At 36.3% G+C, this 12,697-nt stretch overlaps 1 protein-coding gene and 1 pseudogene across 4 annotated transcripts in view; one reads left to right on the forward strand and one right to left on the reverse strand.

The window, feature by feature from the left end:
• GABRB2 (gamma-aminobutyric acid type A receptor subunit beta2) overlaps positions 1-12,697 on the reverse strand; it is a 304,599-nt gene that overhangs the window by 241,185 nt on the left and 50,717 nt on the right. The gene's annotated exons all lie outside the window — the stretch shown is intronic.
• On the forward strand, positions 10,440-11,136 carry LOC103347981 (dnaJ homolog subfamily A member 1 pseudogene; annotated as a pseudogene).

A 12,697-nucleotide genomic window follows, 5' to 3' on the forward strand; every position in this document is an offset into this window, starting at 1 on the left:
GGTGTATTATGTATATATCTGTATTTAAATCTAGAAACTTACCTATTTCTTCCCTTCTAAAAGAAAAAAAGAAATACTAAATCTCTTAAAAATACTAAATATCTTGACAATAAATATAATTTTGTCAAATTATTTTATTTGCATACATAAGATATATGAAATAAGAAAATAAAAATATCATATTTTTAAAAATAATTCTAATTCCTCTATAGTTATACTTCTATTTTATATTATTTTATACTCACATATAAATTTTTGTATCTTTAATATAAAATATTTGAATTATACTAGATAATTTTATATTATATAAATGATTAATTTTAATTTTACCATTATATTATGAAATATTAAATGTAATTTAATTATATTGATGGGGACAAAAAGATCTTTCTCAGAATACAAAACAATGTGAATAAATATAATTGTTTCGGGTGCAATAAATACAATGAATCTCACCACATGATGGGCTCCCTATATTTTGAGTAAAAGTATACATAGTTTAAAATAGCCATGTTTTCATTGTTTAACATAGTCACCATTATTAGAATAGATATGGAACATCTTCATGTGTGTGCAAATGATTGACCCAAATAGTCTGAAAATCAAAAGTCATCTTGGGGCCTAGAGTTGTGATATAGTGGGTAATGCCACCACCTGCAACACTAGAATACCACATGGGCACCAGATCAAGTCCTAGTTAACCACTTCTAGTGCAGCTCCCTGATAACATGACTGGGAAATCAGAGATGATGATCCAAGTGCTTAGGCCTTTGCATGCATGTGGGAAACCAAGATGGAGTTCCAGGCTCTTGACTTTGTTTTTAATGTTTTTAAAAGTCATTTTGGAGAAGCAACATGTTATGAAAACATATTTATAACTTCTGGTATTACTATGAGGACTGATCAGCATTAGACTATCACTGTCACATCTCATGTCTGTCCTCCCTTTACTACCAAGTGGATAAAATAAAATACATAACTCAATTGTGTTCAAGTAGTGGTCATCAGATGACAGAGGGGTACAATACTTGGAAGAAAACAATGCAGGAAGGGAGATTCATAAGCACCACACTTCCTTCATGGGTGGTTTCAAGATGGTGGAATATGGAGGGGGCTCACAGATAGTCCAGGAGAAGATAGTTTAATAAAAATGGAGATAGTGTAGTCTCAGGGAAGAGTTAGGGAAAAAACAGCAGAGGAAACTCTTCCAGAATTAGAGGGACATGGTGAACCTACTTGGAAGGCATGGGCACTCACAGCTTGGGACTCCAGATGTGGAGAGAGTCTCTGCTCCGGTGCAGGAAAGTGAGGTGAAACAAAACCGCAGTAGCCCGAGACACTGGCGGAAAAGTGGCAGGAAGAGCCTAGAGCGAACGAGACTTGAAGCCCCATAGGGGAAAGTACACCAGCCTAACTAGAGGAGAGAAAAAATAAAAGGGACGGTATGGACATGATTCTCTCTCTCCACTCACCTTACAAAGGCTTACAAGCTGACAGAGCAGGCACCATTTTGGACATACGTAACAGCTACATCAGCTCGGGTCTGCACTGGCAATCAGCCAAGCAGAGAAACCTGACTCTGGTGGGGAGTAATAATAGGCAGCTGAGACCTAGTGAATGTGTGGAACTTCTGAACTGGGACTGTGAAAAAAAAAAAAAAAACTTAGGATGTGTAGGAGAACTCATGGTGTGGCTGAGACTTGAGTTGTCTTGGTGGGAGATGCCACAAGCTCGGGTGGCCTTGGAAACCCAGTGAGATACTTTGCAGGGGCATCTGGCTCAGCTGGCCCTGGCTACTCAGTGAGAGACACTGCAGGGAAATCTGAGCCTACACTGAGGACTGAACAGATCCTTTGTGTGGTCCTTGGAACAGAGCAGATGAATATTATACCCACTGGGGCTAGCGCTCAGGCACTGATTTCCACTGAGAATAGCTCAGCTGAGCAGAATTACTTCCCTTGTGATTAAAAAAATAAAGAGAGAGAAGATTTACCATGCCAAACCTGGGTGTGTCACCTTAGGCACACCCTTAACCCTGAAGAACTGAACAGAGCTCTCTGGCCACAGCCACCACAGCCTCTAGAGATACAATCCACTTCATTACAGAGTCATAGTACAATGAGAAAAGCTGCCATCGTGGGGGGGGGAGAGAAGAAGAAACCAACAAGTATCTCCACAAATGCTGAACAACAAATGCAACAACTGAGGAAAAAATAACTTGGAAGACAACATGATGCTCCCAAAAGAACAGGACACTCCAATATAAGATTATGAAGATGATGAGATAGAAGAAATGCAGGAAATGGAACTCAAAAAACTGATGATAATATTTAGAAGTAATCAAAATCAAATGCACGAACTACTGAAATCCATGCAGGACATGAAAGCAAATCTCTCACATGAAAATGAAATCTTAAGAAGGAATAAAAATGAAATGAGGAATTCAACAGAACATGAAATTGAGATACCGAAGATAAATCAAAATGAAATGAAGAATTCAATAGAACAAATAAAAAATCCAGTTGAGGCCTTAAAAACAGAATCAGTGAGGCAGAAGATATTGGAGTTAGAAGACAGAGCACAGGAAAGTATATAGTCAAACCAAAGACAAGAAGAGGAAATTAGAAAATCTAAAAAATATTGTTCAGAATCTACAGGATACTATAAAAACCCAACATTCAGGTTCCAGGAGTTCCTGAAGGCATGGAGAGAGAAAAAGGATTAAAAAGCCTTTTTAATGAGATACTAGCAGAAAACTTCCCGGGTTTGGAGAAATAAAGAGACAACCAAGTACAAGAAGTACACAGAACTCAAAATAAACATGACCAGAAAAGATCCTTGCCATGACAAATCAAACTCATCACAGTGAAACATAAAGACAAAATTCTAAAATGTGCAAGAGAGAAATGCCAGATTATTCTCAGAGGATCTCCAATTAGACTCACAGCAGACTTCACTTCAGAAACCCTACAAACTAGGAGGGAATGGTGAGATATAGCTAAAGTACTAAAAGAAAAAAACTGCCAGCCCAGAATATTATACCCTGAAAAGCTCTTATTTGTGAATAAAGGTGAAATAGAGACCTTCCATAGCAAACAGAAATTGAAAGAATTTGTCACCAGTCGTCCAGCCCTGCAAAAGATGCTTAAAGATGTGTTACACACAGAAATAAAGAAACACGGTCATCAATACTAAAGAAGGTAAAGGAAGAAAATCTCTCAGCAAAAGATCACAGGAAGTTCAAAGTATATATTAGAAATATCTTTGGGAAAATGGCAGGGCAAAGCACTACTTAACAATAGTCACATTGAATATTAATGGCCTCAACTCTCCAGTTAAAAGACACAAACTGGCTGAATGGATTAAGGAACAAAACCCATCTATTTGCTGCCTACAAGAAACACATCTTTCCAACAAAGGTGCATGCAGACTAAGAGTGAAAGGTTAGAAAAAGATATTCCATGCCAACAGAAATAAAAAGAGTTGGCGTAGCCATCTAAATATCAGACAAAATAAACTTTAACACAAAAACTATTAAGAGAGACAAAGAGGGGCACTATATAATGATTAAGGGATCAAGAAGATGTAACTATTATAAGTATATATGCACCTAATTACAGAGCACCAGTTTATTTAAAAGATATGTTAAGGGACTTAAAGGGAGACTTAGAATACAATACTCCATTTTCAGCAATGGACAGATCAATCAGACAGAAAATCAACAAGGAAACAGCAGATTTAATCGACACTATAGACCAAATGTATCTAACAGATATCTACAGAACTTTTCATGCTACACTTGAAGAATACACATTCTTCTCAGCAGTGCATGGAACTTTCTCTAGGAATGACCACATACTAGGCCATAAAGCAAGTCTCAGCAAATTCAAAAGAATGAGAATCATACCATGCAGCATCTCAGACAACAATGGAATGAAGCTGGAAAGTAGCAACTCAGGAATCCCTTGAGCATATTCAAACACATGGAGAGTGAACAACATGGTCCTGAATAAACACTGGGTCATAGAAGAAATCAAAAGAGAAATCAAAAACTTACAGGAAGCAAATGAAGATAAAACAATATATCAAAACGTATGGGATAAGGAAAAAACAGTCTTAAAAGGGAAGTTTATAGCACTAGGTGCCTACATCAAGAAATTGGAAAGGCACCAAATAAATGAGCTTTCAATGCATCTCAAGGATCTAGAAAAACTGCTGGAAACCATACCCAAAACTAGTAGGAGAAGAGAAATAATTAAAAGTAGAGAAGAAATCAACAGAACTGAATCAAAAAAAAGAAAAACATTACAAAAGATCAGCCAAATGAAGAGCTGGTTTTTTGAAAAAAATAAAATTGACACACCACTGGCCCAACTACCTAAAAAAAGGAGAGAGAACACCCAAACCAATAAAATCAGAGGTGGAAAAGGAAATGCAACAACAGACACCACAGAAATAAAAAGAATCATCAGAAGTTACTACAAAGAGTTGTATATCAACAAACTGGAAAATCTATCAGAAATGGCTAGATTCCTAGACAGATGCAACCTACCTAAACTGAACCATGAAGGCATAAAAAACCTAAACAGACCCATAACTGAGACAGAAATTGAATCAGTAGTAAAGAGCTTTCCAACAAAGAAAAGCCCAGGACCAGATGGATTCACTGCTGAATTCCACCAGATATTTAAAGAAGAACTAACTCCAATTCTTCTCAAACTATTCAGAACAATCAAAAAATAGGGAATCCTCCCAAATTCTTTCTACAAAGCTAGCATTACCTTAATCCCTAAGCCTGAAAAAGATGCAGCATTGAAAGAAAATTACAGATCAATATCCCTAATGAACATAGACACAAAAATCCTCAATAAAATTCTGGCCAATAGAATGCAACAACACATCAGAAAGATCATCCACCCAGACCAAGTGGGATTTACCCCTGGTATGCAGGGATGGTTCAGTGTTCACAAATCAATCAATGTGATACCCCATATTGACAAACTGCAGAAGAAAAACCATATGATTATCTCAATAGATGCAGAGAAAGGATTTGATAAAATACAACACCCTTTCATGATGAAAGGAACATTCCTCAATACAATCAAAGCAATTTATGAAAAACCCACAGCCAGCATCCTATTGAATGGGGAAAAGTTGGAAGCATTTCCACTGAGATCTGGTACCAGACAGGGATGCCTACTCTCAGCACTGCTATTCAATATAGTTCTGGAAGTTTTAGCCAGAGCCATTATCCAAGAAAAAGAAATTAAAGGGAAACAAATTGGGAAGGAAGAAGCCAAACTAGCCCTCTTTGCAGATGATATGATTCTTTACTTAGGGGATCCATAGAACTCTACTAATACTAAGAGAATATTGGAACTCATAGAAGAGTTTGGCAAAGTATCACGATATAAAATAAATGCACAAAAGTCAACAGCCTTTGTATACACAGGCAATGCCATGGCTGAGAAAGAACTTCTAACATCAATCCCATTCACAATAGCTATAAAAAAAAAAAAACAAATACCTTGGGATAAGCTTAATCAAGGATGTTAAAGATCTCTATGAAGAGAATTGCAAAACCTTAAAGAAAGAAATAGAAGACGATACCAAGAAATGGAAAAATCTTCCATGTTCATGTAATGGAAGAATCAATATCATCAAAATGTCCATTCTCCCAAAAGCAATTTATAGATTCAAAGTGATACCAATCAAGATACCAAAGACATTCTCAGATCTGGAAAAAATGATGCTGAAATTCATATGGAGACACAGGAGACCTCGAATAGCTATAGCAATCTTGTACAACAAAAACAAAACCGGAGGCATCACAATACCAGATTTCAGGACATACTACAGGGCCGTTGTAATCAAAACAGCATGGTACTGGTACAGAAACAGATGAATAGACCAATGGAACAGAGTAGAAACACCAGAAATCAATCCAAACATTTGATCAAGGATCTAAAACCAATTCCTGGAGCAAGCACAGTCTATTCAACAAATAGTGATGGATCTCCACATGCAGAAGCATGAAGCAAGACCCCTACCTTACACCTTACACAAAAATCCACTCAACATGGATTAAAGATCTAAATCTATGACCTGACTCCATCAAATTATTAGAGAACATTGGAGAAACCCTGCAAGATACAGGCACAGGCAAAGAGTTCTTGGAAAAGACCCCAGAGGCACAGGCAGTCAAAGCCAAATTAACATTTAGGATTACATCAAATTGAGAAGTTTCTGTACTGCAAAAGAAACATTCAAGAAAGTGAAGAGGCAACTGACAGTATGGGAAAAAATATCTGTGAATTATGCAACTGATAAATGATTAATAACCAGAATTTACAAAGAGATCAAGAAACTCCACAACAACAAAACAAAACAACCCACTCAAGAGATGGGCCAAGGACCTCAATAGACATTTTTCAAAAGAGGAAATCCAAATGGCCAACAGACACATGAAAAAATGTTCAGGATCACTAGTCATCAGGGAAATGCAAATCAAGCCACAATGAGGTTTCACCTCACCCTAGTTAGAATGGCTTACATACAGAAATCAACTAACAGCAGATGCTGGCAAGGATGTGGGGAAAAAGGGACACTAACCCACTGTTAGTATTAATGCAAACTGGTAAAGCCACTATGGTTGAGTTTGGAGATTCTTCAGAAACCTGAATATAGCCCTACCACATGACCCAGTCATCCCACTTCTTGGAATTTACTCAAAGGAAATTAAATTGGCAAATAAAAAAGCTGTCTGCATCTTAATGTTTATTGCAGCTCAATTCACAATAGCTAAGGCATGGAATCAACCTAAATGTCCATCATAAAGAAATTATGAGATATGTACTCTATAGAATACTATACAGCAGTAAAAAACAATGAAATCCAGTCATTTGCAACACAATGGAGGAATCTGGAACACATCATGCTGAGTGAAATAAGCCAGTCCCAAAGGGACAAATATAATATGTTCTCCCTGATCGGTGACAACTTACTGAGCACCTAAAAGGAAACCTGTAGAAGTCAAACTAACACTATGAGAAACAATGACTTAATCAGCCTTTGTCCTGACTGTCGAGGAAAACTTACTATTTTATTTCTTTTATTATTTTCTTGTTCTGATAATATCATTGGTTGAACTCTGTAATTAACACACAATTATTCATAGGTGTTTAAATTTAACTGGAAATTGACTCCTGTTAAAAATAAGGGTGGGAATAGGAGAGGGAGGAGATGTACAGTACAGCACATGCTCACTTGGACTTACCTCTAATGGCAGAGCTAGAAACGTGCCATGGGATTCCATATCCCATTAAGGTGGCATGTACCAATGCCATCTTACTAGTCAAAGTGATCAGTTTAAATTCATAATTGATCATAAAGATAGGCTTAAGTGTCAAAGGGTCACATAAACTAGACCAGTGTCTGTTAATACTAACTGATATAATTAAAAAGGAGAGAATGATCCAACATGGGAAGCAGGATCACAAGAGACTCATAGAATGGCAGATGCCCTAAACAGCACTCTGGCCTCCGAATCAGCCCTTAAGGCATTCAGATCTGGCTAAAAAGTCCATGAGAGTTTCTCGGGCATGAAAAGCCAAGACACTGTGGCAAAAAATGACCTAATTGAAAGATCTTTTGAGTGAGATCCCAGAAGAAAGAAGGGACCATCAAAGAAGGATGTTCCTTTCTCTGAAGGGAGGAGACAACTTCCACTTTGAATATGGTCTTGTCTAAATAAGGACAGAGTTTTGTGAACTCAAGAGGCTTCCATGGCCTTGGCAGCTCATGACAAGAGCCTCCGATGATTACTGACATCATAAATAAGAGTGTCAATTGTTAAATCAACAACGGGAGTCATTGTGCTACTCCCCATGTAGAATCTCTGTCCTTAATGTGTTGTACTATGTAAATTAATGGTAAAACTAGTATTCAAAGAGTACTTTATACTTTGTGTTTCTGTGTGGGTGCAAACTGTTGAAATCTTTACTTAGTGTATACTAAATTGATCTCCTGTATAAAAATAATTAAAAATGAATCTTAATGAAGAATGGGATGGGAAGGGAGTAGGGGGTGGTATGGTTTGCAGGAGGGAAAACCGCAATAATCCAAAAGTGTACTTTCAAAATTTATATTTATTAAATAAAAGTAAAAAATTGTCAAGAAAAAAAAATAAGCACCACAATCACATGCCTGAGAGCACTGTCCATAGCACAGCCAATGAAAATACATCTTTCAGGGAACAACAGTCTGCTTGGCAGAAGAAATGGAGATCAAGATTTGAGAATGATGAGGCAAATAGAACTTATGTGACAAGGTACTGGGCAGGATAGTGAGGAGGAGGGAACTACACAGAGAAACCACTTCAGAAATCCTCAAAGGGATTTTCCATTGAGGCATGGTCAATGAAAACGGTATAGAAACACAGCAAAACTATAAAGACCTTGCAGAAAACAATTTTGGGAGCTCCATGTACTAAAAGAGAATTCCATAGATCTTACAGTGTTTGCAGACACTGGACTAAAGTCATCAAAGTAACCTGTGGAGTTGCAGCTGGAAAAGGTGACAGAAAAGCACAAAAGGAAAAAAGTCTAATGAAAGAAGACCAAGAGGGTTTTTGTTCTTTTGTGTGTTTGGCTTGGTTTTGTTGGTTTCTTAGAAATTTTGATATTCTTAGTTAAGAATTTTAAAACATTTTTCATAAACATTGTCATGGATTTAAAGGAAAAGATGTGTTTAACAAGGAAGCAGATATGAAATCTCCGCTGAGATACAGAAATTACTTAAATAGATTTTAAAAATCTATAATTTAAGAGAAAAAAGGTAATAAAGAGACTTCAAAAAGCATAGCAGGAAAGAATGAAAAAAAGGAAGAATTAACAAGGGAGAAATGGAACAGAAATAACAAAGTGCTTAATGTAAACCCTAATTACACAAGTCATTATGTTAAACGTAAGATTTAGATAAATAGACATAGTACTTATTAGGAATAAAATGTCAGACTGGGTAAGAAAAGAAGCTACAATCACATACTGTCCACAGATAGACATTCTGAATTTAAAGTTCCAGAGAAATATAAAAGAATGAAAGGAATTGTAATACCTAAAATAGAAAAGCTAGAACAGCTACATTAAAAACTGACAAACTAGATTTCTAAAGGGGTAATAAAACTAAATATAAAGATGGTATGTCAGAATGACAAAAGCATGAGCACATTTAAAAGATAAAACATACAATGTGAATGCATGCAATTAACGAGTTTTGAAATATATGAAGCAAAAACTGACAGATCTAAAGAGAAAAGTCAACAAAATCCATAACTTCAGCTAAAAATTCTAACAACATTCTCTCAGTAGTTAGTGGATGAAACAGACCAAAAATCAGGATACAGAAAATTTGAGTGAGCTTCTAAACTGAATAACCTAATATTTATAGAATATCATGCCCGGAAACAGAAGAATATATATATATATATATATATATATATATATATATATATAAAGTTTTCTAAAGCATATAAAAATTAAATAAGATAAACTAATAAATCATATGCTATGAAATTTTATGAATCTCAGTAATTTAGAATTACTAAACTATGTAATTCTATTTATTCTTGTAATAAGTTCTATTTATTCTATGTAATAACTATTTATTCTTCTCTGACAAGAGAATCACATTAGATGTCAATAATAAGAAAATATCTGAAATCCACAGCACACTTAGAAAATTATTTTAAAGAACTCATGGAAAAACAAATAACCCATTTAAGAAATGGGCAAAAGACTTAAGCAGCCAGTTTTCAAAAGAGGAAATCCAGATGGCTAACAGACACATGAAAAAATGTTCAGGATCACTATCTGTCAGGGAAATGCAAATCAAAACCACAATGAGGTTCCACCATATCCCAGTTAGAATGGTTTTCATATAGATATCAACAAACAACAAATGCTGGGGAGGATTTGAGGAAAAAGGTACCCTAATTCACTGCTGGTGGGCATGTAAACTGGTAAAACCCCTATGGAAGACAGTTTGGAGATACCTCAGAAATCTGAATATAATCCTACCATCAGACTCAGCTATCCCATTCCTGTGCATTTACCCAAGGGAAATGAAATCAGCAAGTAAAACCCAATGTTTACTGCAGCTCAATTCACAATACCTAAGACATGGAATCAACCTAAATGCCCATCAATGGAAGACTGGATAAAGCAATTATGGGATATGTACACTATGGAATACTACATAACAGTAAAAAACGAAATGCTATTTGCAACACAATGGATGAATCTGAAAAACATCATACTTAGTGAAATAAGCCAGTCCCAAAGGGACAAATACTTTATGCTCTCCTGGATCCATGATAACTAACAGAACACCTAAAAGGAAACATGTGGAATGAAACTGACACTGAGAAGCAATGACTTGGTATGCAAATATGAATTCATCAGATAGAACCTGGAAATCCAGTCTGTACGTATGCAGTACCAGGGCTCTGGGGACTGCAGCAGTCCTAATGATAGATGTAAAAGCTACAGTGGAAGGAAAAGAGTTCAGAAAAGGCAAATTCTAGAAGTTCATATAAGGCATGAAAGATGGCCAGAAGGTAACACTCCATGGTGGAGGAGACCAAATAACAGTACCAGAACTTGGAGGTATTAGCATTTTGTCAGATCTGAATGACCAGGCTGTTCTCACTGAATAAGGAGATGGCTTGTTTATATGTGTGGACACGCAGCTGGTTGAAGCATTATGTGGCTTCTAAAAACCAATATCCTTTCTCGATAACTGAACCACAGTTACTACATCTCATCCAGGCCAGGTCTTCCAGGCAGGAGATCTCCAGAGTGTGCTGACTTGAGGCATGCCAATTTAGCACAGAGCTCATGAAGAGAGTCCTCTAAACTTTCCTGAGAATGATTCTCCTTCTCCTGATAAAATCTCGTTGCTGGAAGTTGCTGGAAAAGCTCCTCCCTGAGAGGAAGGAAATGGAAGAGACTGATAAAATGGATCAGGTAGAACTGGTGGTCTTTGATCCAAACCAGGAAAGGGCACCATATTAAGAAGAAGCACATAAAGGATGATTAATAGCATGGCAGAGGAGTTGTTCAGTGCCAAACCTCTTAATGGGAGCAATGGATAACACTTACTGTGGACACTTTATACACAGCAGTGCATAAGTGAAGGATTCACTATAAAATGATCACTACTTGCTTTTGTTTTTGTTTTAATATTCAACCACAGTAGTGTTTTAAGTAAAATGAAGAGTAATTACAAATACAAAAACTTGCAACAGTGCTTTCTTATGCCAATAAAGGGCATCTATAAAAATTTGTTAATTTCTTATTTTTATGAATATGTCAAGGTTCTATAAGACTTCGGCATTAGAGGAATCTCAGTGAAGTGCACTCACTAGGTCTCTACTATTGTTGCTTCTGCTATGTTTATCTAAAAATTTTTATAATAAAAGTACTGAGGGAAAAAATAAAAGGCTTGTATAAAATAGAGCAGTTAGGTCACATTCCAAGAGAAAACGTGTGTGTGTGTGTGTGTGTGTGTGTGTCTTGTAAGGGATGATGCTGAGAATATGCACAAAGGTGCTACAACTCAATAATAAAATGACACACCACCCAACTAAAAAAGAGCAAGACTTAAAAAGATACTTCATAAAAGAAGATGCACAAACTCTCCAATATCTCCATGAAAAATTGCTCAACAGCATTAGTCATCAGAAAAAAATGCAAATTAAAAGCACAATGAGATACCACTGTCCTCCCACTAAAATGACTAAATTTATAAAGAGCAACATCAACTGTTGGCAGAGATGTAGAGTGACCTGAATTTCCATACATTCTGGAATATCACTCTGAAGAACTGCTTGGTAGTATTTTTACAAAGTTATACATGTATCTATATCGAAATCCAGAAATTCCACTTCTAGTGTTGATTTAAGACAAAGAGAAATATACAGACTGTCTTAAAATAAATACTGTTTTATGTACTAGCTACTGAACCAAAGTGAAAATTTTTAGGTTATTAAGTGTGATCAGTGCAAACATGGATTCTCTCAGGCTAAGCCAAAGCCAAAATACAAAAAGGATGGAACCTAGGTGACATTAAGGCAAAAGAATACAGTTGCATACCCTGTTCTTGGTAAAACCAGAAAACTGATAAACAAGTGATTGGTCTTCACCCAGTTCTTACTTCTAAACAGCCAAATCTGACCAATGTACTATAATCTCTAGTCAGCTAAACAAAAGAACCCCTAATATCTTGTTTGCATAAGCCAGTCAAAACTGAACAAGCTCCAATCTTTCTTTTGCATAATCATACCTCAGTGAGAACCTGGGCCAGATATAGGGTACTTTCTTTCACGTATTCACTTATTCCTCAAATATTTGTTAAGAACTTATGATGTGATGAGCAATATTTTAGGTAGTGGAGCCATACATTGAATTTCAAGCTCACTCCTCTCTTAGGGATACAGATGATTAATAAGACAAGATTTACAGGGTTTGCCACATTATCCCCATTTTATAGATGAGACTTGAAAGGTAGAGGATGGGATTTAAATCTGATTTCTGGGATTCAAAACCCGGAACTCTTGACCACTGCAGTATTTTATCATGCCAAAAAATAATAATAATACAGACCTCTTCTCCAGTGATGAAGTCCTTCCCCTCCAGAG

This window comes from Oryctolagus cuniculus, chromosome 6 (genome assembly GCF_051225735.1).
Source record: "Oryctolagus cuniculus isolate XC-2025 breed Fujian yellow rabbit chromosome 6, ASM5122573v1, whole genome shotgun sequence".
NCBI classification, from domain to species: Eukaryota; Metazoa; Chordata; class Mammalia; order Lagomorpha; family Leporidae; genus Oryctolagus; species Oryctolagus cuniculus.